Below are 24,432 nucleotides of genomic sequence, written 5' to 3'. Positions count from 1 at the left end.
TTTGGCCATAAACCTGTATTTAGTATTTGACAAAGCAACAGCCTAAGCTAGAGACTGCTGAATTCCTTCTCTGAGGCTGTTTTGAGTACATCTGTCAGGAACTTCTGCTATTTGCCTTTTCTAAAAGGGGTAAAAGAAGACCCTTTTTTTTTTTCACCTGAGAGATAGAAAACATTTGATAAAGTTTGCCCATGTTACAAATAGATAAGCAAAGAATCATTAAAACAATCTCAGGATTAGACATTTTGGAAGCAATATCTAATCTTAGAAAGTAAATTACAATGGAATCCAAGATGACACAGATGAATTGATTTTCATACAGTTATATCAGTGTGGGAATTTAGACAAGTGATAACATCAGAAGACAATTTACAACTTTAAAAAATACTTTTCTTGATAGTAACACACTTGAGGTTTAGGAGTCAAGTGAGGTGAACCAGGCAGATGCAAGAGGGTTTTCTGTTGCTTTTTGAAGGTTGTTTTTCTTTCACTTTTTACAACATGGAACAATTCCAGAAGCAGTTTTAAAATAAAAATGAATTTGACAATCTTTTCCTATAGCATTTGAAATACTAGAGCAAACTATGGAAGAAAAAGCAAATCCTACCTTATAACTCAGAGAAGATTATGGAGGAAAAAATCCCCACAAAGCAACTTTTAATATTTCAAGAAAAGGGAATTGTTAACCCATAACTTAAAATTTAACCAGTCCAAGGGTGGTTTCTTCTAGACCAAGCAATGATAATTAATCATAATTCTAGCTGCTGTCCCCCAGAGCCCGCTGGAAATTATTGCCACAACTGATCTGTCAGGAGCTTAGTTTATAAGTATTCCCTGTAATGCCCTTCAGGCAAGAACAGTCAGACAAGCTGGAACCACCAAAATTCACTGTTTAGGGAAGCCTGTCTGATTTTTGCCTGAAGCAAATGAAAGAGACTTGCTGTTGCCCTGGAAATCATGAAGAACTGGAAGTAATCACTTCCACTGGCACATCTGTGTCAACTGGGAACACATTTGTCCAGTGTTTTAATGGAGCTCGATTCTGCTTCTCTTGCTCTGACAAAATAATCCCATATTATGCAAATATTTTTATGAATTGAGATAGCACTCTGTCTTTAGGCATTTCGCTTGATAGCACTGTCATCCTTACATAACTGCTATCTTGTGAACTATCCCAAAGGTTATTAGAAACCTGAATCAGAATTTTGACCCTTTCAGTACCAGGATCCAAATTGTTAGTCAGACATAAACAAAAAGTGAAATCAGGGGAATTTTCAGATATAGGGTGATAGTAGGCTTCAGAAAATGCATACAAATCCTCATTCAGCTGGATTACCACTTTTACTGACCGTATATGGTATAGGTTAAATAGATAAGTCTGACCCACTACAGATAAATGCAGAAAGCCCTGTGTCCTTCAGTTTATGGCAGGACAAAGAATATTGTATATTATGGGCTTCTTCAGTAGAGTCAGCTAAGATTTTTGGAACTTCAGGAGATTCCTGGTTTTTTAAGTAGAAAGACCTAGTCTATTTATACTCAGTATTATATCTAAACCAAATTAATTACATGGGGCATGGACATGAGAGAGACAATGAAAGAGAGAAAATAACCAAGGCCCCGACTAAACAGAAAGTTTTACGATCATAGGATATTGTCTCTTGGAAGAGATCTCAGGGAACTTGAGACAAATCCAATCTCCTGCTCACAGCAGGGTCACACAGAGGATCATAGCAGGTTGCTAAGGTTTTAATCTGGTCATTACTTTGAAACTTCCAAAGAGGGAGACCGCCCAAAGTATCAGGGTCACTTCCTGCACTGCCCTACAGCCCTTATGAGGCAAGAAAACATAGCCTTTTATCCAGTCTGAACCTCTCTTGTTTCAATTTATGCCTGCTGCCTCCCTGGTTCCCTGCACAGCTGCGTAGAGTCCACTGTCTCCTCAGCAACATCCCCATTGGCCCTGGGCTGCAGTCAGGCACCCCTAAAGCCAGCTCTGCTCCAGGCTGGCTGGATGTCCATGCTCAGCTCCATGACTTTTTGGACCTGAGATCATGGAGCTGAGATACTTCACCCCTCTCAGACTGTTGGGTCCAGTCTGATATCCTCTAATAGTAAACTGTGAAAAAAACTTAGGAGACGTGGTGAACAGTGTGTTATTGAAAATGTATTACAGGGAACCCTCTGCTGAATCTGCAAGCTGATCTGTCAACATAAACAGCCATTACATAAAGCCACAATAATTTTGTTTTGGGCAGTAACCTTCATTTGTATTTGTGATTTTTATTTATTTACAAATATCTGAATTTAGAAGAGGAAGAAGACTGAACTAATAGAAAATTTGTGCATCATCAGTTGATATAAGTCAACAAAGCTCTCTTAAATCCCATATGTGTATATATATATATATTAGACAACATTTTAATGACATTTGTAATAATGAGATCTTTGATCAAACACAGGAGAGTGGAGGTATGAGGGCAAGAAAATGTGCTACTAATTGATAGGTAGACAAATGGATTGCATTTTTGTCCTGGTTTCTAATCTTAAACAATTGAAAAGGAAGTAAGAGCATTGCAATTGTTGATTTTTATGTACTCTATCTCTCAATGAATAGATCTAAAAATATATACACTAAGAAAAGAATACAAGCTTATTTACCATGCCCTCTAATTTCTTCATGTTCACTCTACCATGAAGATATTGAAAGGGATTCTTTCATTGCCTTCTTTTAAAAGCAGGATATGTTTTAGCATGTAAAGTGCATTTCAGAAACACAGGCAACTAAAACTGAAATGGGTTCAATTGTACCCTGAAATCCAATACTACTGACCTAATTAACAAGTTGAATTAAGAATCATCAAGTATTCATCAAGAAGATTTTCCTTTTCATTAATCTCTTCAATCACGTAATCCTCTGAGTGCCAACCAAGTTCCTTGGTCACATCAAATATTATGAGGATAATTAAACCAAAGCAAGAACTGAAATTCTTTTAAGTATTCATTCATTCCAAAGCGATAAAACCTAGTAGAACCAATGTTTCACATTAAAGGGTCTTCCGAATTTCGTAGTGAAACTTATGGGCCACAAACTCAATGTGTCCAAAATTCAATTTCCTCCACTACTTGGCAGAGACATTAGGACCTCCCATCTGATAGACAATAAGGCACTAAGGCTATTCGTGTTCTCTAATAGCTAAGAATGTCTTACTGCCAGATCAAGATGCCATCTCTTTGCTGTAATCTTGTTATAAGTTACAATTATATTGGATATTTATATTTAGACTTATATGTGTTCGCTCTGTCTTTCATTCTTGTTTCCAGCAACCATATGTGAATTTCCAGGTTCGACAGGTTGCATGAAAAAATATTCTTTAGTCTCCTTCCAGAAACCAGAAATTATTTTTTAAAAAATATTTATCTGAGCACTCCAGAGGCCCAATATACATAAATATATATAAAACAATATACATAATATATATAAAATTTTTGAAACAAATCAGGAGCTAATGTGAGAAAAACCAACCTTACAATGAGCCATTTCTTTCCTAATCTCTCAAAGGACCTAGGCATCATAAAAAACTCACAGGGTTTCCTTCTTTATTGTGTCAGCTGTGTTTTCAAATTTAAATCTTACTGTCTCACCCATGTCCAGCGAAAGACAGTAAGGTGTTCAAGCGCGTGTTTCCCCTCCCACACACCCTCTCTTCTTTTCAAGTGTCTCTGTTGGGCAACAGGATTTGTCCTAATATAAGAGCACCAGGTAAGAATAAAAATATTATTTATGAAGCAAAAGTGTAATTAATACATTCCAGAGATGGTGAACTGTTGTGATTGATTTTGATTTTGGTCCACATTGGTCTGCAAAAGGGTGTTAAAGGCTGCTACAGAGTAGGTCAATGGAGCAAACTGGTCTCCTGAGGTTGTAGGCAGTATTTCTGTGTGGATCCACCCCTGGCAGGAATGCCTGCAGGGTATGTCCAGCCTGAGCACTGTGAAAACTTTTGAACCACTAAATAAAAGCTCTAGGGTATGGTCACCTGCAGAGACAAAATCCTAAAGCAGTTTCATCATAGAATCATTAAGGTTGGAAAAGACTCCAAGATCATCAAGTCAAACCTTTGAATGAACACCACTATATCAACTAAACCACAGCAATAGGTGCCATATCAAGTTCTTTCTTAAACACCTTCAGGGATGGTGACTCCATCACCTCCCTGGGCAGCCAGTTCTGGTGTTTGACAACCCTTTCAATGAAGAAATTATTCCTAATATCCAGGCTAAACCTTCTTCAGCACTTGAGGCCGTTTCCACTTGTCACTTTTGGCCTTGGAGAAAAGACCGACGCCCACCCGGCTACCACCTCCTTTCAGTCAGTTGTAGAGAGCAATAAAGTTCCCCCAAGTCTTCTTTTCTCCAGACTAAACAACCTTAGCTGTCTCAGCTGCTCCTCAACAGCTTTGTGCTCCAGACCCCTCCCCAGCTCCATTGTCCTTCTCTGGACAGTCTCCGGCCCCTCAAAGTCTTTCTTCAAGAGAGAAAGACACAAATTGAACACAGGATTTGAGATACAGCCACAGGGAAATAATCACTTCATCAGTGCTGTGTGGCTCTTAGTGCATTTAAAAGTGAATTTAGGATAGAGTTAGGGTTAGGATTAGGACACAAACTAAGTAGGATATTGTGCTTAGTATTGCATCTTTCATGCATACACTAAGCTTGGAGCTTCTGTCTTGGCTCATTTAGTAATTTCTATGTGATACTTTCATCTGAGCAACAACAGAGGATAAAAGCATTTATCAATTGCTCCGGGATGACTGAAAACTTTGAATTTCTTTTGATGCATTTTATAACCTCTCTATAGGTACTGACTTTTTATTGGCTACAATACAAGTTCTTGTTTATAATTTATTTCAAGACATACTTAATTTTCCAGCAAAAATAAATAAATTTTCCCATTTATAATTAAATAATTGTATGTGGGAGTATATATGTGTGTAATTTAACATGAATATATGTATGTATATTTGTGTACCCATATAAAAATATTTTGTAACCAGAGCTTTATTTTTCAGTCAAATCAGAAATATCAGTCTTCTGAGTTTCATTCACCTTTTACTTCTCCCCTGACCATAGATCAAAAGAATAAGAAATGGAGGAGATATATCAGTTCAAGTACTTCAGACCCTTGAGACGAACGCAGGATTGTTGCCTACCCTATATCTTTTGCTACCTCTTCTCATTATAAATGTCTCAAGTGACAGAGTTTGAATATTTCCCTTGTAAATTTGTTAAATGAATTTAAATCTATCACTGGCAAGTAGTTTTCTTCTGATATAGCATTTTTTCTCTCTTTAATATCAGTTTTATTCCTGGTAATCACACAAAAAACTCTCACAGATTGCTCTTATTATCTCTATTCATATCTTTCCAATAATGTACTTAATACTAAGCAGGCTATGCTTTTTCACTTTTTAAATTTCCCATTTCTTCAAATCTTTTCTATTTATTTCCTTTTAATATACCCCTGGTTCATATGAGTGTGAGTGAACAATTATACCATTTGAAGAAAATGGAAAAATTATCCAACTTAGTGCAGCTGTAGGTTTGAATATTTTTTCCAGTTTTTGTCCCATGCCCTGGTATGATTCAGTTGAATAAATAATGTGAATTAGAAGAAGTATATACATGAAACCCCACAAAAATATCTTCTATAACTCCCTCCTGGTATTAATCTTTCAACTCTGTTCTTTGTGACTCTTTGTGCTGTTGACATCTATTTACAATGTGGGGGGTTCATAAATAAAGATTTTATGTATTCTCAGCACTCATCTCACTCTGAAAAAAATATGATCACAATTAAAAATGGTTTAGTGGTTACAAATCTGATTTTATAGATTTATCTGTGTGGTTACTCAAATTTTAGTCAATTCTGAGTTGGTTTAGTGAGATATTTTCTTTAATCTCATGAATTGCATATTGCTAAATATTATTTTGTTGCTAAACATAGGGTGAATAAATTAATCTTCTGTAGCCTTTAAACTCACAAACCATGTGGTTATCATTTTAGCAGGGAGCCAGAGTTTTTGTATTAATTTAACAGTACATGTCTCAGAAACTACTGATTTCTGTCTGGACTTGTATGGCCTTGAGTTAATTCTAGGCTATCTACTCTGAAATAGCAAACTTTTTACCTGTGATATGATCAATATGTTACTTTTTTAGAATTATTTTAGGGGTTTTTTGTGCTGGCACAGTTTTACTCTAAAACTTATACAAGCTATTTCAGTGTTTACTGTGACTGTCTGGAACACTAGGGAAAGAAGCATTAACAATAGATCATTTTAAAATATAAAAAATTACCAATAGCACTCAAAGAGCCTTTCATCTTCAATTCATATTACTCTCAGTGAAGGAGTGTTTTGACAAGCTTCCATAAAAACAGAAAAGAAGGACGAGTACAAAAGAAAGAGGCTGATATTAAAAAAATTATGCAAATGCTTCTTAGTTGCATTTTAATAGAAATTAGAATTAATTGTTAGTTTTGTTTGGGATTTTTCCCCCCCTTGAAGTGCTGCTATCATAAATGAACTAATGTAGAGTACACAATTTTTCACCATGTTTTGAGGGTAGGACTATCCGAGGTGGCTCTAAATGTCTTAAGAAATGTAGGAGGAAATTATATTTTTATCCTAGTCATGACAGAGGTTAACTAGGATAATAAGCTAAAATAACAGTACTGGAATCTCATTGTGCCTCTCTCCCTTGCCTCCCATACTGACAGCTGCAGAGACCCAGCTCTTGCCTCATTAGCAGTAGTCTCTGAAACCCCAAGTTTTCAGGACTCTGGCATAAATAAACAAGGCAGAAGGCTTGTGTCTGTTTTCCTGCCCTTGACTGTATGCTGTTCTCCACATCTGCTTACATTTTTTGTGCCAGCAGAGAACTCTAGGTATTTCTCATCCACTTCCTGACTCCCACCCCCTCCCTGGATCTTTGGCATTTTCTGAATTTTCTGTAAGGGTTGTCACTTGAAGCACCATACAGTGCTTATCAAAGTTCCTGAATTCATCCATATTCATCAGGTCTCCAGGTGACCACAGCTATTTCCTCGTCTGATCTTCCACTCTATCTCTCTATCTGTGCACTTGTTTTATTTGAATTTCCATCTTTGTGAAAAATTATCCTCCTGGCCCTTCTTTAATAATTTTATAGACTGAATAATAACTCTATAAATACTCTGGATGAAACCATATAAATCTATGAAATCAACACATGCTCCCAAGACAAATAAGCAGTGACTCCTTCTTGTTATGATATTATTGCTGGTAGGTTGTCCCTCTGTTGGAGACAAGAAATCAGCTCTTTCTTCTTCTCTAAGCATCTTTTTTATAAGTTTGTCTTCAAAACTAACAAGTCACAATTCAGAGAGAAGAATTAGAAAAGTGATTGTGGAATGCAAATGAAAAAAAATTATATTTTAATAGAAAGAAAATCTGACTTTCCTATCTCTTGAACATCGCTTTCTTTTAGAGTTTCTCTGGCTACATGGAAAACATGTGGCTCTGGAGTGTTACCTAACTCCAAATTGTGGTTGTCCATCTTGGCCACATGTTAGAATGAGACCCACATGCAGAAAAATTCACTTCTGGTTCCGTCTTTCATCTGTTTCAGTCTTCTAGAAAAGAAAAAAAAACAAGTGAATGTGGATGGTGCAGTAATGAGCTACAGTGCATTTCAGGAAAAACCCGTTGGAGTAATTAGAAGAATATCACAAAAAGCAAATATTAGAGCATGGCCTTCCTCAAAGTCTTAGACTGCAACCTGAGGAACATGGTACTGCTTATTAACGTGCTCATTGGTCCCGTTTTTATCATTACATTGAAAGCAAATGTTAGGGCAGATTTTTGTTAACATTACTACTTATACTTGCTTTTATTAAGATAAACACACCTGAAAACAAACACTAGTTGACACCAAGTGTTTTGGCACATAAGCCCCTTATGAAACTGTGCCTTGTTCAACTTTGAGCTAGGTAGTGTGGGGGTTGGGTGGTTGGGAGGGTTTTTGTAGATGATTTTTGACTATTGCTAGCAAGTAGTGATATACAAAGGGCTGGTTAGCAGAGAGGCTGTTATTAGTAACTGAAAAATGGCTTGGGCAATTTTTGCTCCAGAAGGTGTTATGAAAGGAGACAACGCTAGGATAATGCACCTTGCTCTGCACATAGAACCAGAGAACAAATTTGGTTAGGAAAGACCCTAAAAATATTTCAACCCAACAGTTACCCAAATGCCTCCAGGGATGGTGACAGAACAAGAGCAAACAGCCTCAAGTTGCACATGGGGAGGTTTAGATTGGAGGTTACATTGAACATTAGGAAAAATTTTTTCTCTGAATAAGTTCTCAAGCACTGAAACAGGCTCCTCAGGCAAAAGGTGGAGCCAAAATCCCTGGAAGTGCTCAAAAAACTTGTGGGTATGGCATTGAGGACATGGTTAAATGGTGAACATGGTGGTGGTGTAGTGCTGATGGCTGGACTTGAAGATTTTAAAGGTCTTCTTCAACCTTAACAATTATATGATTCTTTTTGATAAAAATTGGTGCTAGACTTGCTAAAGATCTAAAAAGTTAAATTTGAACAAGAGTCATTATTTAGGTTTAAAGAAGTTCTGGTTTCTTCCATTATTTGAAAATCTGAATATATCAGGAGAACCTTTGTTTGTTTTTTTAAATTCTCATTTTAATTCTCAGAAATCTATTATCCTAACTAGACCAACAAAAATATAATGAAATATTTACATTACTTTTCTCTCAAGTCAAGCAGTTAAAAAGAAGGAAAGAAAAACAAAAAAGTGAATTTTTTTTTGTATATAGAAAGCATTTTGGTGAAAAACACTTTCTAGTGGTTTGGCCTTGAATATTCCTAAAATTTAAGTGAAACATTTTTATTAGGTAATTATTTTCAGGAAAACTATATACATAATTAGGATTAGAATTTGGCATTTTCCAATTCTTTCAGATCTTTAGTTTTATTATTTCATTCAAGTGCTATTGGAATCACATACGCTATTTATTTAAAAGTGAAAAGATGAAAACATGCACTTCTAAACTGAATCCTTAAAAGTTTACATAGCTTTTCACTGATCAGCAAAACAGGAAATATCTACTTTAACAATGTAAATCAACTGTTGCAATCAGAATATTTAGAAAGAGCTGCAGTACCACCAAAATTGTTCAGATTGCTTTATAGTATTTCAATTTCCATAATCTTTTAGCCTGCTGTTGTCTTTGTTTTTACTAGTTTGAATACATTCATTTTCAGCTGGTTTAAATTGGGTACTTAAATTAATGCATTGTCAATTTGTTCTTATGGCAGAATGAAATTAAAGTAGGAAACATAGATGTGTTGTAATGATAATATAGTTTTAAAGATGCTCCTGATTGCCAAAAATACACATTGTCACTAGCCAAATAAACTTAATGACACTCACAAAATGGTATTGGTGAAGGCTATTAACAAGATGTTCTCTTTAAAAATCAAATTGTTGTTCAAGAAGAAATTATATTATTGAATTTAAATGGCTGAATGCACACCTATTACTTTTGCAAGTAGTTGAGATAAGGCGAATACAAGAACAAGATGTAATAGTAACAATTAGTAGTGCCACATTCTCAAACAGTTGTTTCCTTGATATTTAAGTTTAAAGCTCTTGGGGTAAAAAAATAGAAAATACTAAAGCACTTACATAGTGTTTAAACATTAATTTTATTAAATAGGGAGGAAATAAGTAGGCAAGAAGCTAGAAGTCTGAAATATAAAGGGTCTAATTTTTTATCTTCAGGAAGCACTGCAGTGTTTGGAAATAGCTTGTCTGATGGCCTCTTGCTCATGCCAAATAGCTGCATGCACAACTCCTGGTAGGCAATGCTCATGTATCAGCATATCAGATATCACTGCTTCTCAGGTCTGAACCTGTGTTCTTCATTACAGAATTGCTACCTCACAAGTTGTACAGCAAGTGGAGGGCTTTTTGTTCAAGAAGACCCTTTTTTCTTTTTAAATTTCTGGGGGTTATTCCCAGTATCTAGTTGAAATCATTTGGATTATTTACCTGGTTTTAAATTTTGCCCTTAAAATTTTTCTCTTTATTAGTATTTTAGAGCTCCTCACATATCTGTTAACTACAAGATTTTTAGGCTGCCATTAAAATTCTAAAGTCTAGGGTTATAATCACTCTTTGTTTGAGTTAGAGATCATATATAGTAGAAAATTTTACATGGCTATTTCCTTCTGAGGGCATAAGCATTTTCCTATGTCTATTGTATATGAAAGTCACATTGTGCCCATTTGTGTCAACAGAGAAAAAAACTGTATGCCTAGCTGAATTCTGTGACAACAAAGCTGTAAGACTGTGGTGCAAAAGTCCCAGAGTAGGAGGGACAAAACCAGCTGCATTCTTGGCACTTCTGTTTTGGTTCTGCCCCTACACGCATACTTGAAAAAAGCTGAAGGTGTGCCTTCGCACACATCTTAGGAGTGGGCCAGCTGGCATCATCTTTTCAAACCCAGTCTCAATTTTGCTGCAAAAGTATTTAAAAACATAACCCAAAAATTTTGAGCTAACATTTTCAAATTCAGGCTGTTGTGCCCTCCTTTAAAAATGTTGAAAGGCTGGGGATAGGTTGTGTGACATCTTTGCATTTCTGGACACAAGATGCTTGGGAGCTGCAGTTCTGGAACCAACAGCGCAACAAGATCTTGTGTTGCTAAGATCAATAAGTATGTGGAAAAAACAAAACCCTGGAACCATGCTTTCACAAAAAGCAGTTCAATAGCCACCTATCCTTTTTAACAGACAGTGGAAAATACCATGTGACTGGTGCAGCTTTTTTTTTTTTTTTTGATAACTCAGCTAGGGATCTTATAATTTTGCTTCTCCTGCTTAGAGATCATGTACTGTTGCTGTAGTTTGCAAATCATTTATCTTTTAATGCCACAGAGCACTATGCACTCTTTTTCAAATTCAAATTTACTTAATTCTTTTAACTAGAGAGAATCATCTTCCTCTGGAGACTAGTGGAAGAGGTCACTTCCTTCACATCAAACATTTTAATCATTATGATTGAGATTGCCTCCAGTGCTTGCTGCTAAGAATGTGTCATTTTCCTACCTTTCTTTGTTACTTTAACAGGGTTATATTCCCATACTTCTTTTTACTGATGTGTTTTGGGGTGCACTTTCATATCTTGGGGAAAATCACTGGTTTGTCTGGGGTATGTGTATGCGTGCATGCATGTGTGTTGGTATTATAGACAAGCAGTTGCTTCCAAACATTGAAGTAGAGAAGGTATGCTACAATAACTAGCAAAAATTTACATATAAAAGAACATATATATAAGTTTCTAAATGTAGTTAAGTTGGAGCAATTTTCTTGACATTTTCAAATTCTAGATAAATTAGTCTGAAGCTTTTTAAACAACTGAGGCAGGAAAAAACCCCAAATATTTAACAAACTTCTGATACGACATAACAAGAATTGGGGATGCTGGAAGACATTTCTTACTACAGATATTAAAATTCTTAATAGAAAGTCAAAAACTGATATTGCCCTTCTCCTTTTTTTTTTGAATTTTTTTTTTTTCTCATGAGAAAAATATTTTTAACATTAGGTTGTCTTATAATTCCAGATCAATAGTACACATGCACATGACATCAAACTTTTAATCATGCCCAAACCACATATAAAACTTTTAATTGTATTTTTTCAATGCAGATCTCTTCACAGCAGAGCAAGCATGAGATGGTCTACGAAGATGAGTAAGACAAGTGGGACCCTGTTTTATGACAAATTAAAGTGAATCTATCTGAAGCACTGTGCTTGAGTGCTGTAATAGCATGAGCTGACATTTCTAAATGACACAACCTATGTGGTTTCCAGTAACATTTTATTCTTTTGAGTCAGATCTGGAAGAAGAGAATGATTGTCTTGGGTATTGTTCTATACTCTGAGTCTTTTGGCCCAGAGCTACTTGGTTTGATAGAAGTGTAGGGATCTGCACTGCATTGCAGTTTGTGACGTGGGTAGGCCCCAAAAGAATTGTGTTTATTTGTTCTACCAAACAGAGGTCAAGAGAAATCAAGATTGCTTGCCATAAATATATGAGGGAGATAAATGCCAAAGGAAAAAAAAGCAGAACAGTTTAAGCTAAAGGACAGTGTTGGCGCAAGAACAAGCATGTTTAAATATCCTTGAATGAGTTTAGACTCCAAATGAGGACAAATTTTCCAGCCAGCAGTAAGGTCCAGAATAGCTTTCTGGCAGCTAAGATAAGTAGGCATACAGAATATTAGCTATTGTTAAGAAGAAGTACAATCCATTTATGAGACTGTTTTATGCAATCAGCTGAAACGATAGAGAAAACATAAGCTTCAGAGGACTTCTTCAGTTGTCATATCACCTTCTCCCCTTCTCCTCCCAAATGACAGAGACATTAAACCCCATTCACCACACTTAACCTTTAGTATCCAGCAGAATCTGGTCCTTGCAGCTCAAGCACTGACAGTGGAGAGAAAAAGTGATGTGTAGAAAGCTGCTCATTCACTAAAAGTTTGAATTGTCCTGAGCAAGTAGCCACACTCTTTGCTTTTCATCTATAAAGCACAGCAAGAATCTTGAAATAGGTACCTAAATTCATCGGTATCAAGTTGAGCATTGTTATTATATTTCTGCTTTTTTCATCAGCTGTTAAGGTATTTTTAATATATGTTTAAACTACAGTCTTGTTAAGAATTTGTCATGGCTTCAGGCCTACTGCACTAAAGGCTCCTTAGTAACTAAATAATGTCAATGCACCAGAGAATTTTGAATAAATGCACCAAAGTGTAATTTAACATGTAAGTGATGTTTTCATGGTTTTTAGGTCTGTATCTTTTTCCTCATGTGGTGTCATGTGGAATAGGTTAAAAACAATATTTAATGTGTTTGCAATATAACCCTTTTTTCAATGATAAACACAAAAGACAACTTTTCTGATGTTTAAACAGTCACGAGTACAGCACACAGTAATGGAAGACTGACAGATATTTTAACATAGCTAAGTTAAAAGACCTGAAAAGAAAATCCTTAGGACCAGAGAATCTGGTGAAGCAGCAATTGCTTTGCAAGGCTATAAGTGATTCTCCCAAAACTCAAGGCAAGATTTAGCAGCCTGAGTCAGATATATCATAAATAAATAATGACTAAAGTTCTGCTGGATAAAGAAACATTTCCAACTGTGAACGTTTAATCTCCAATTAAACTTTTAAGAGGAAAATTTCAAACCAGCATAGCATTAAATTTAATAAAAGATAAAGGTCAGCATTTACCAGACTCTTGTGCTTAGCTGCTTTATCCAGTGTACCTCTGCAGTATGTGCTCCTTTCTAGAAACACCACCTGAAAAGGCTTCACCTTCTCTGGACAATGGACTTGATGAGACACAAAATCTGAAGAGATGCTAAGATTCTGAGCATCAGTAAAGCCATTTCTCAGTTGCTGTTTTTCTTTCTGTGAGGAATTTACTAGCATTTCAGCATTCTTTTTCTGCAGTGTTTACTTTTGCTACTCCGTACTACCACTGAGGCCACTCTGAATTTGTCTTGCAATACCATGAGGGCTGGTTTCCTAATTCAAAACATAGAACTACATTTACTTTAGAGTTACCTTGCTACTCATCCCAGCTACTTAAGGGCATTGGGATTCCACCATGGGAAGACTATGCTGGCAGCACGGTGACACTGCCGAAGTGTTTACAGCAGCTGAAGAGCTGGGGTAAATGCAGATCTGCATTTCCACAAAAGAAGACTGGAATATGATCAGATATGATCAGATATCTCAGAATTTTAATACTGCTCTCAGAGAAATGGCAATGCTAATGTGACTCTTCCCAGAATCAGGTCCACGTAGTGACGTGTCTCATGTGGAAAAATGTATTTTGACTTCAGGTCACACACTCTGAATTTCTTACTACTCTCTTTAAACAAAACAATACAGTATTATCTGGCCGTGTTCCAGTAACATTGGTAATAGCTACAAGTGAAGATTTCCCAAGCCTCCCTCAAGACAGAAACTCATTTCCTTATTACTGCATAATGAAAAGTTTGTAAAACCTCTGGGATGACAAAAAAAAAAAAAAAAAAGTCTTGTTTTATCCAAATTGATCTTCCATCAGAATGAACATACACTTTTAAAACCATAATTAGCCAACCATCAAGCTGGAAGTAAAGAATAGGCTCAGAGTACTGATGCTTCAAGAAACAGAAACAACAAATCACGGAACTTACTTCACAGATTTCCAAAATATGAAATGTAATTATCCAATGATAATTTGACCCTAACATATTATTGAATCTTGAAGCTGAAAATTAATTATTCCTATCCACATTAATTTGAATCTAGGGGAAAAAGAAGGTGAGCTATAATCTAACAAATTCCAATAATGTGCTCTTCTTGATATGCTTTTGCAAATAGCTGTGAAAGCTCTCTTGCCTTCATTACCTTCACAGGCCAAATCTATTGGTAAGTAGCCAAATATATGAAGAACTTTTTCAGAAAATTAATTGTGTTGGCATGTGTGATACAATTCAATACAAAGAGAAGCTGCAGAGTCACAGAATAGTAAACCAAGACGCTAAAATGTTAATTGAGTTTCCTGTTCTTCCAAGGTGACAGAAGAAATTGAGGTACCTTTCATAATTTTAAGTGCTGTTTCTAAGACATCTGAGCCTAGAGGCTGTGCTTTGCCTTTAACTACTGACAGGCAGATGAACAAAGTCTTTCAGGACTCATTTCTTACTGTGGCTACCACCTTTGGGATGCAATTGACTAGCTTTGTCCTACATTCCTTTTGCATTAGTTTCATTCTCTCGCCTATTAACATGGGTTACTATCTACTTTATCATAGAAACTCTTTCTGAATACACACAGTATATTTACAGATATATAAAGACTTGCAGATATTTGTACAAATTGTGGCAAAATTGAAACTTATTCTTCTGTTTTTTAGTCTGCACACAACAGCTAGGAAAATGTGGAGGAGTACTTTTTCTTCATTATGTCAAAATAATACTGAAGTAATATTATAACCAAAGTTAAGCACACAGCCATATTTTTACAGAGAAGCCAGAGTTCCTCATTCCTCTTGAACTGCTGTACTCACCACTCTGCCTCAAAGGAGCATGAACATATCACAAAATTTGAAACGCCCACTCTTTTTTTTTTTTCAAATTTATGGCACTTAAGTGCATCCTAACTCTCTAGTTCCATGGGAAAGATGTGAGATTTAAATAGTCATCCTTATTCATTCTTTGTGCTTTCATCTTTCCTATTACCTTTGGGGCAGCAAAGAATAGCAATCAATAGTATCCATGAGTGATCCCTTTAGCTCTAAGAATATTTAAGAGATTTTGTTGGGTGTAAAGAGCCAACACTTTATGTCCAGGCATTGATTTTAGCCACACTCAAAGACACTTCTTTAATTAAACCTTATTTAAAAGCGAACTTAGCACAAAGCATCTGCTGCAAAATCTCTTGCTTGAGCACTGATTTTATCCCACCAAAATTTAAACAACCAGTCTAAATTAGAAATGTAGTCCTGTTAGGTGATATTATGGTAAGAGAAAGATCTTGCTGGAGGCTTGTATATATATGAATAACTTATAATTTCTTTAATATAGCGGCAGAAGAAGTATAAAGTGACTACAATCTTCATGTATGTTCTTTTAAGACCTGGGTCTAGGCTTGCAGAGTTTCTGGACCGGAATTTCAATTGTCAAAGGTTATTTGCAGGGTTTTAGTCTTTTTCTTGCTGACTTAGGAAAAGATTTCTTTTCTATGAAGCTGCATTTTAAGTATGATAGAATATTTTTGCTTTCAGTGTTTAAAATGTTATTGTTTTGAATGAAAAATCATGCACATATTGCAGTCATGTCAGCTTGCTCCTAGTAGTCAATTCTAAGACATGTTAATTAATCCAATACTTTGCAGTGGGACTATCCCTGACAGAAGGCCTAATTTAGAAAAAGGGAAAATCTTAATCCAAACGCAGTTGTATGTTTTTCTAAGGTCAGAATCTACAGTGTGGTAACACATCACTGCTTCAGTCTGAAGTGTAAAAACGAACTATGTCTTCTATTCAGTGTTTTCCTTCCTATGAAATCCAACAGCTGATTGATGGGGTGTGGTGAGGGGGAAGGCGTTGGCTTTTTTCTTTAATGACAGAAATTAATACAGATTAACCACACACAAAAATAACAGAGACAATACTCAAATGGTATTATTCTAAGTCTACCAGCTGGTGTTTTAAGTGTATATAGGTTGCAAGACCATTACATTATCTTCCTCAAACTCTTTTGAACCATTGTCAAAATGTTGTAGACTGCTATAACTCTCAATTATATAGCACCTTAAAATCATTATTCTTTAGCTGTACTGGTGTCCCCGTTCTTTTACCATCAAGCCACAACTACCAAAGGTGGATTGTTGTGGGAGATGCAAGGTTCTATGGACAAAAATCAAATGTGTGATCATTTATTTGGCGCAATTCTGTAATGTCAATGACAGTCTCATTTGAACAGTTTGAGATTTCAGGTCATTAAATGTTTGACACTGAAAACAACACCTGTGAGAGATGCTCAGTGATAGTATCTTTCCAAACTTTGAAACACATTCAAACATGTATTTGTAAAAAAAATTTAAAAAAACACACTTGAAATAGTATCAAAATTTCTGCAGTACCTATCTAAAAAAACCTCCTTCTATTTTTACCATGACTGCACTGGTGTTTTTATGAGCTAGAAAGTTATTTTCCTCTGTTGTTTATACATGGAAGTATGGTACAGTCTCATGGTAGAACCATGATCATGAAGTAAATTCTGATCCTAAGTTTTGTTCCTGCAAATACTTTGTCTCTCCTGTGAGACTTTCCATTTAATGCTAAGAAAGCAGCTAGCAGTGATGCTATTTGTTTGGAAATGAGCTGTGCAGGCTTCTCCAGATTTTGACTTCAAAACACAAGTGCAAATGTTAGGTATATTTGCTTTATATGTTTGGCTCTCCTTTGCTTCAGTCTTATACAGACTTCCTCTTTTCACTCCAGGACAGTGACTGAAGAAAAAGTAATTTCTGATACTTCCATAAAAGTTTAAATATATGTCTCTTAGAGACATCTCTGCTTCTCATCACCAAGAGAAAGTCTCTACTTTCAGCTCGTCTTTCAAGACCTCATTTTCTCTCATCAAATTATTCTATGGATTCAAAAGCAACTCAACAGCAGCATTAATGTTTCCAAGAACTGTCATTTCTAATAGGTATACCTCTGATTTTAGGACTGCAAGGAAGGAAATTTGGGGTTGTTTTTCTTTTTTCTTTTCATTCCTCATACTGAGCACTGGAATTATACGGAAATACAAAATCATCCTATGAAAATGGGAAGTGAACTATTTGGAACAGAAAGATGGTCAGTTAAAGTGAGACAAAAAATATGGTTCTATACATGTCCCCTAACTGAGACAGAAAATATGTTTCCAAGGGAAAAATGTGGAGGTATTAGAGAGTTACTTCATACTGCCAATTGGGAGTCCTGTTCTCCCTTTTGGAAAGGTGAAACAGCACATCTGGAGATTGCATGGACATAGATGAGCAGGGAGACTAGTAAGGCAGTGTCAGGTGTGGGAGAACATACACCCAAGCTACAAAATATTTCAGGGTTACCATTTTGTTGTTGTTTTTGAGGTGCTTTTAGAAGCCTAGAATAGGATTAATTTTATCAGATGCATATATAGGCAGTGTAATTCTACATCTGAGCCTGCCATATGCCTCCTTTAATTGAATAATTGAAAAAAACATGTTTTCTGAGATGCAGTTAGTCTCCTTCTACAGTAGATGTTTAAAATTTGTTAAAAGGGAAGCTAAAGGTAATTAGTGTAGGTGAACAAATTTATGCTATAAACTTCTAAAACTAATTGAGGTGAATCCCACCTTCCCACCATATATTTTTGGAAACTTTATTTTCCTAAGTTTTTCAACAAAAAAAGAGTTGAGAAATTATTTTGGTTTAGTTGAAACTCTAATTTCAGTAAAAGAAAATTGATGGAGAACTGTGGACTGGCTCTAAATGGCGCATGAAATCTATACTAAAATGTTTTATATACATTTTAAAATTTTGATTGGTTGATCTTGAATTTAAACTAATTTACTTTAAACCCATGGAATCCTAGAATATATTGTATGACTTAAAGGTCATCTAGTTCCAACTCCTACTCCATGAGCCGGTGCATCTTCCACTAGATTGGACTTCTCCAAGCCCCATCCACCCTGGTCTTGAACATGTCCAGGAATGGGGCTTCCAGAACTTCTCTGGGAAACCTATTCCAGTTCCTTGCCACCAATAAGGTAAAGAATTTCTTCCAAATGTCTAATCTAAGACTACCCTCTTTCAGTTTAAGGCTGTCATTTCTTGTCCTGTCACTACATGACCTTGGTTTTTGTTTTACTGTGTAAATTTTCTGCAAATCCTCTTAAACACTGAAAGTTGTTTACCACAATTTTTGGAGCTAAATTAAGTGGTGTATAGTTTCCCACCATGCTCATAGTTTTTTCATCTCTAGATAATTGCAGTACATTGGCTCTTTGCAGGCATAAGTGTCTTTTCTGCCGCTTAGTGAACTTGTATAACCGTTGTCTACTGCTAGACATTCCAATTCAAAGACCACAATGTTGTCATTCAATCTTGTTTTTCAAAGATATTAAAATATACAACCTCAAAATATTTGTTATGATCTTCTTAATATATATATATGTTTACTTGCATCTATAAAACAGTTTTACTATTTGACATTTTGGTGAAGCTTTTCATGTTGATTTAAAATAAAATTCCAATTTTGTTCCTATTAAATTAAGTCTCCAAAACCTTACTGTTTTCAACAGTGCAGAAGCTGGACCCTAAATACCTCATTTCTTCTTAAGCTTTAAAAGTGCTGCCCTTGTAGCCTAAGCTAAAAATTTGTAATTCAGCTACTCTCTTTTTCAATAACTACTTTTACATTAAATCATCCTAATTTGCTTTACAGCCAGTAGGAAGGTATAAGCATTCATAGCTCAGATCAGTGACCAATTTCGACCAGTGAGCAATTTAGACATTGCTTCAGAAGAATAAATTTCACTTGAGAAATGTTAAACTCTGTTCACTAGAGCAATCCATGAGATTAGGTGAGATGTAAGTATCAATGTCATAGACCCTCTCACTCAATTCAATTTTCTAAATAGGTATTTAGCATCAACGGGGATGTCCCAAGGTATTCACCGGGTCTCCAGCTGCCAGTCCAGAATGGTGAAAATCACTTTTACTTTGTCATATGTCAGCACCTTACAAATGGCTGAAAAAACTCTGCAGATCCCAAAATGGATGTTTTAGATAACTGAATTATACTCCTAGTCTCATCTGTCTCAGATCTCTCCTACTGGGCTGGCTTCAGCTCCATGTTGAGACATCTATGTGTCTACATGCAGATATATCTGTGTGAAGTAGTCTAAATTGCAGCCATCAGCTGGGCTCAAATTTATCTAACACGACAAAGACTGGAGGTAGATGTTCAGCTCATCTTGAAGCAGATATTAGGGCTTGAATCAATTGATTCAGCAGATTCATCAAGTCCAAGTTGAGGGTCATTAGGGAATCTTGTTTGACCATCGCAAGCTGATCTGGAAATATCTGGTATCTTTCAGGTCCTGTGCCCCAGATGCCACTCTTGTGCAGGTGTACTGGATAGTCTAGCAAATGCACTCTGTCATCACTGGAAGACAATGTAGTGAAGCTACTCTTCTGTGAATTATTTTTCTGGAAGAAAACATACAAATCCCACTCTAATTTGTGCACTCAAAATTAGTTGTGATTTTAATTTTTTGTTCCTAATGCCTAAGTCTATGCTCTGTCATTTAATGGCTTAACCATTTATTTTTTTACTTCCTTTTAATATTTTTTTCTTTGTTTATATTAATCTGCTCAGTGCAGTCAGATTAATGCAGGATTTTTGAGTGGTTCTTAGTTTATTTTTTTTTCTGAGCTATATTTCCTGCTCCAGAGTCACTCTTAGTTACTTTCAGAAGTGAGGTCCCAAATTTGAGATAATGCTAGCCACAGCTGCAAAGATCTTTTACTTCTGGGACACATTTCCTAATCATGCCATGAGCATGAGGTGACTGAGATGCAGTGACCTCATTAAATAGCTCCACAATCACAGCCTAAATTTTGTCTGTGGGTATGTCCCTGTTGCCTGCAGTTTTACATCATTATTGTGTTTTACTTTGTACTGATGTATAAACTACAAATGGGAGCCATGACCATGAAAAAAATATGCCAGTTCAATGAGATTCCTGCTCAGATTCTTTTCTCACACTCTTGAGAAACAGGTTTGACATGAGAATCCCCTCATCATGAAATTAGATTAAACTTTGTAACTCCTTTTTCAAAAATGGCTGATCATGTATGACCTTATGTGGTACCAGGTCATTGCCTCAGAACTTAGCAGAAGACAGACTTTTGTTGCCAGGCACTGCTATTCCTCAGCTGAGCCTGAAGCAACACATTGTCTCCATCATACTATATTTCTTGAAAATCACAGAATCATAGAATTATTTAGGTCAAAAGAGATCTTAAAAATCATCAAGTTCTATCCCCTCCAACATGGACAGGGTTATCTTCCACTAGGCCAGATTGCTCAAAACCCCATGCAGCCTAGCCTTGAACACGTCTGGAAATAGGGTTTCCACAACTTCCCTGGGAAACCTGTGCCAGTTTCTCACCACCCTCACAGCAAGGAATTTCTTCCAAGTATGTAATCTAAACCTAGTCTCTTTCAGTTTAAAGCCATCAGCCCTTGTCCATGCCTCCCTTGTTAGATTCTGGAATATGCTGTAAGTTCCTTTTGTTCTCCAGATTTAAAGAAAGAAAGAAATAGGAAAGACAATGGGGAGAGAGAGAGGCAGAGACAAACAGATAAAGCAGAATATACCCATGGATCCAGCAGCGCGTCACTGGTCCTTCTTCACCCTGGGTCTCATGAGGGGAAGAGGAAGGGCAGACATGGATCCCTTCTCTATGGTGACCAGCATGCAAGGAAATTGACCTGAGGCTGTGTCAGGGGAGGTTTATGTTTGAAATTAGAAAAAGAGTTTTCACTCAAAGGGTGGTTGGGCACTGGAACAGGCTTCCCGGGGAAGTGGTCACAGCACTAACCTCACAGAGCTCAAAAAGCATTTGGAGAATACTCTCAGGTATGGTGTGATCATTGGGGATGGTGCTGTGCAGGGCCAGGAGTTGGAATACATGGTCCTTGTGGGTCTCTTCTACCTCAATCTTATTCCATGTTTCTGTGCTTCCGTGATTCTTGTTGCTGGGGATCCCAAGGTTGTTCAAAACTTGTCACTATTTATACATTTTAACAAACAAAGAAATTAATTCTACACATTTTTCTTATTCTATTGGTTAAAGATTCAATCACTTCTAATGCTAATTAGTCCCATGCTGAGTTTTCCTCTTATTTTTAGTCAGCGGATTTCTTCAGTCCATGGATTGTGGTTGGTGGTTGCAATCTGCCCCCGCCAGAATTAACTTTTATTGAGTGGGGGTTGATTTCAACACAGTTTCTGAGTTGGCTTTCCTTGTGGCCTGTAAATTCTGCATTCTTTTTGTCCATTTTCAGTGAGACATCCTTCTCCCCCCCTGCCCCCAGCTTTGTTGACATTTGGACAATAGTGCCACCTTTATCTTATCTCAAATTCCTCTCAGTGGCTTAGAACAGTCCAAGTTCCATGGAGGCAAATTTGAGGTTACTTCAGTGGCCACAGAGGCGATCTCTCTCATAACCTGGGCTGGTCTTTTTTTGACTCTGATATGTGTATGAGCAGTTGCTTCTTCACACTGTTTGTCACAGTGGGAATTTTTGGCTGTACGCATTACCCAGGATGTGCCTGCCAGACATTGCCCCTTCCCAGCTAGGAGTTTGCGCCATCCTGTCACTCCATTCTATGCTTTCCTTATGGATAAGTGGCCTAAACAGTGCTTGGGAAAGGCAACAGTGCATTTTAAGTCCCCTCAGATGGGTCTTCTTCAGTCTGTAGGGTGTTGACATGGTTCTGCAAAGGTACCTCAGGCTTTAGGAAAAGTCTTTTCCTCCTGCAGGTCCTTGAAATCTCAAAACAGACTTGTAGGGGGAAAAATTTCTAAAGCTTGTTGAAAATCTACTAGGACAACTAAATGGAAAGCTTTGGATTGATGCACAGTTTATTTTCTGACTGAAGTTTCTCCAGAAATGTGTGTTCCCCACTGTGCAAATTTATTACTCGCAGCCTTTGGGATTTGTTTGTTTCCCTTGCAGTTTATGCTGCTGACTATACTTCAGCTATGCCATCTGTTGTTCCTCTTTCCTCTTTCTTAGTGTTTCTTTTCCCTGTGTCCTCATTCCAGGCTATATTAACTGCTCTGTGTCTCAAAGGGTATTTAGGAACTTTCAGCTGTACTTTGCTTTGTACTGTCAAGTGCCAGTGCTGTAGAACTCTGAGTGCCTTTTCACATCCTCCAAAAAGTATGAAATGGCTTCAAAATATAAATTATTTTTAGCTTTCTGGTGGGTATCTTCATCTATACTTGGTTCTTGCACCTCTACTGCAAAATGTATGTAGGTTTCTTCTTTCTACCGCAAGGACAGATTTTCCTATCTCAATATTGACAGCTCTTGAAAAAGAAGAAGTTTTTGTCAGAGTTAGGATTTTTTTTAGTCCTTACTCACTGAAATCAACTAATGCAACAGAATTCTTAGCTTTTATTTTAAAACATATTTCCAGATCCTTTGTTTGAAAAGATACAGTGGAAATTCTGCCACAAATAAACCCAATATGAACATGGGCTGGAAGACTGGAACACTGAATCAATAACTGATGAGGAAAACATTCTTAACTCTCAAGATTTCTAAAGAAATAACACAATGAATAATTTTAAAATATCATAGATATTTATTATCCACATTTTAAGGAATACAAATCTGTTCTCAGGTTTAGATGTTGAGGGACAGCTGGAATAAAACTGAATTATTTCAATTTTTTGAGACTGAATTGGCACAGCACCATGTATGCTCTATATTTAGTCTCAAATAGCTTGCTTTTTAAAGCAAGCCACAGTCACTTTAAACACTCGTGAGTGCATGGAGTGCTGGGATGCTGTGTTAGTGTGGTAATGTGCATTTACTCTATTGTTTGGATTCCTGTGTGTGCTTTGTATCTTCTATCCTCTGTGAACACAGCTTTATTTACCTCTAAGCAGTAACTAGGGTGACTTCATGAATCATAGTTTAAGTAAGGGGGAGAACACAATGCACTGCTTTAATAAGGAGACACTGAATGAAGAAGTACCTATTTTGTATATAGCTGCACAATAATAAATTTATGTTACAAATAAATACTCTACAGTTTTGCAGAGTATCACATTTGCTTGCTTTCTTGCTTATAAACTAGTATTTTATATTGAAACCCCAGTCTTTGATGAGAGAACTCTTGGCATAAAAATCCTGGCCCATTCATTCTTTTACTTCCTACAATGACACAAATAGCAACTGATAAATTGCAAAAGATTTGCTACCTGGGGAGAAATAGAAATTATATGAAAGGATATAACATGTACTTGTGCTATTTACAGGGTCTTGTACTGTCATGTGGACTTTTAAAATGATTATTTGATTGGTTTTTATTGTAGAGGTGGAGACTGCTGCCCTTGAAATAGCATTTTTCAGATCTTAAAGCATATATGTTGAAATGAGTTCCCTCAGCAGAAGAGGACAGCAAGTGTATTAATGCAAGTGTTAGAAAACTTGATCAGCTTAACAAGTCAAACTATTTACACTGACTATATAATGTAAGCTCTGCTACACTGTAAATTATTGTCTTCTACCTTTTGAATATGGCGAGCGGTTGATAAAGCCCTCTGAGGAATTTGCCACCCCTCTGCTTATCCATCTGTCCTACCATCTCTGGCTTTTGGAGAAACAGCTGTCTTTAAATATTATACAGTAATCTATGCCAAAGGAATGCATGCATTACTGGAGCTACTATTGTCTTGTGTATCCTAAAAGTGATTAATTTTTAACAGGTTTCAAGAGATGCATTGATTTATCCAATAGGCTGAACAATAAGCATGGACTGTGGAAGGTAGATTACCTCCTGTTTTTTCAGTTGTTAAGCTGATAAATCCCCATGGAAAAGTAAAATATTTATCCTACAGTTTCTTTCAGTGTCACACACAATCACAAATGCCATTCATAATGAAGAAATAGTAGCAATGTCATACTGTTTTGAGCAAATGCGCAGTGGATATACTTCAAAGCTCAACAGCTTATTCCAAT

This window comes from Haemorhous mexicanus, chromosome 2 (genome assembly GCF_027477595.1).
Source record: "Haemorhous mexicanus isolate bHaeMex1 chromosome 2, bHaeMex1.pri, whole genome shotgun sequence".
NCBI classification, from domain to species: Eukaryota; Metazoa; Chordata; class Aves; order Passeriformes; family Fringillidae; genus Haemorhous; species Haemorhous mexicanus.
Note: the sequence above shows the minus strand (reverse complement) of the source record.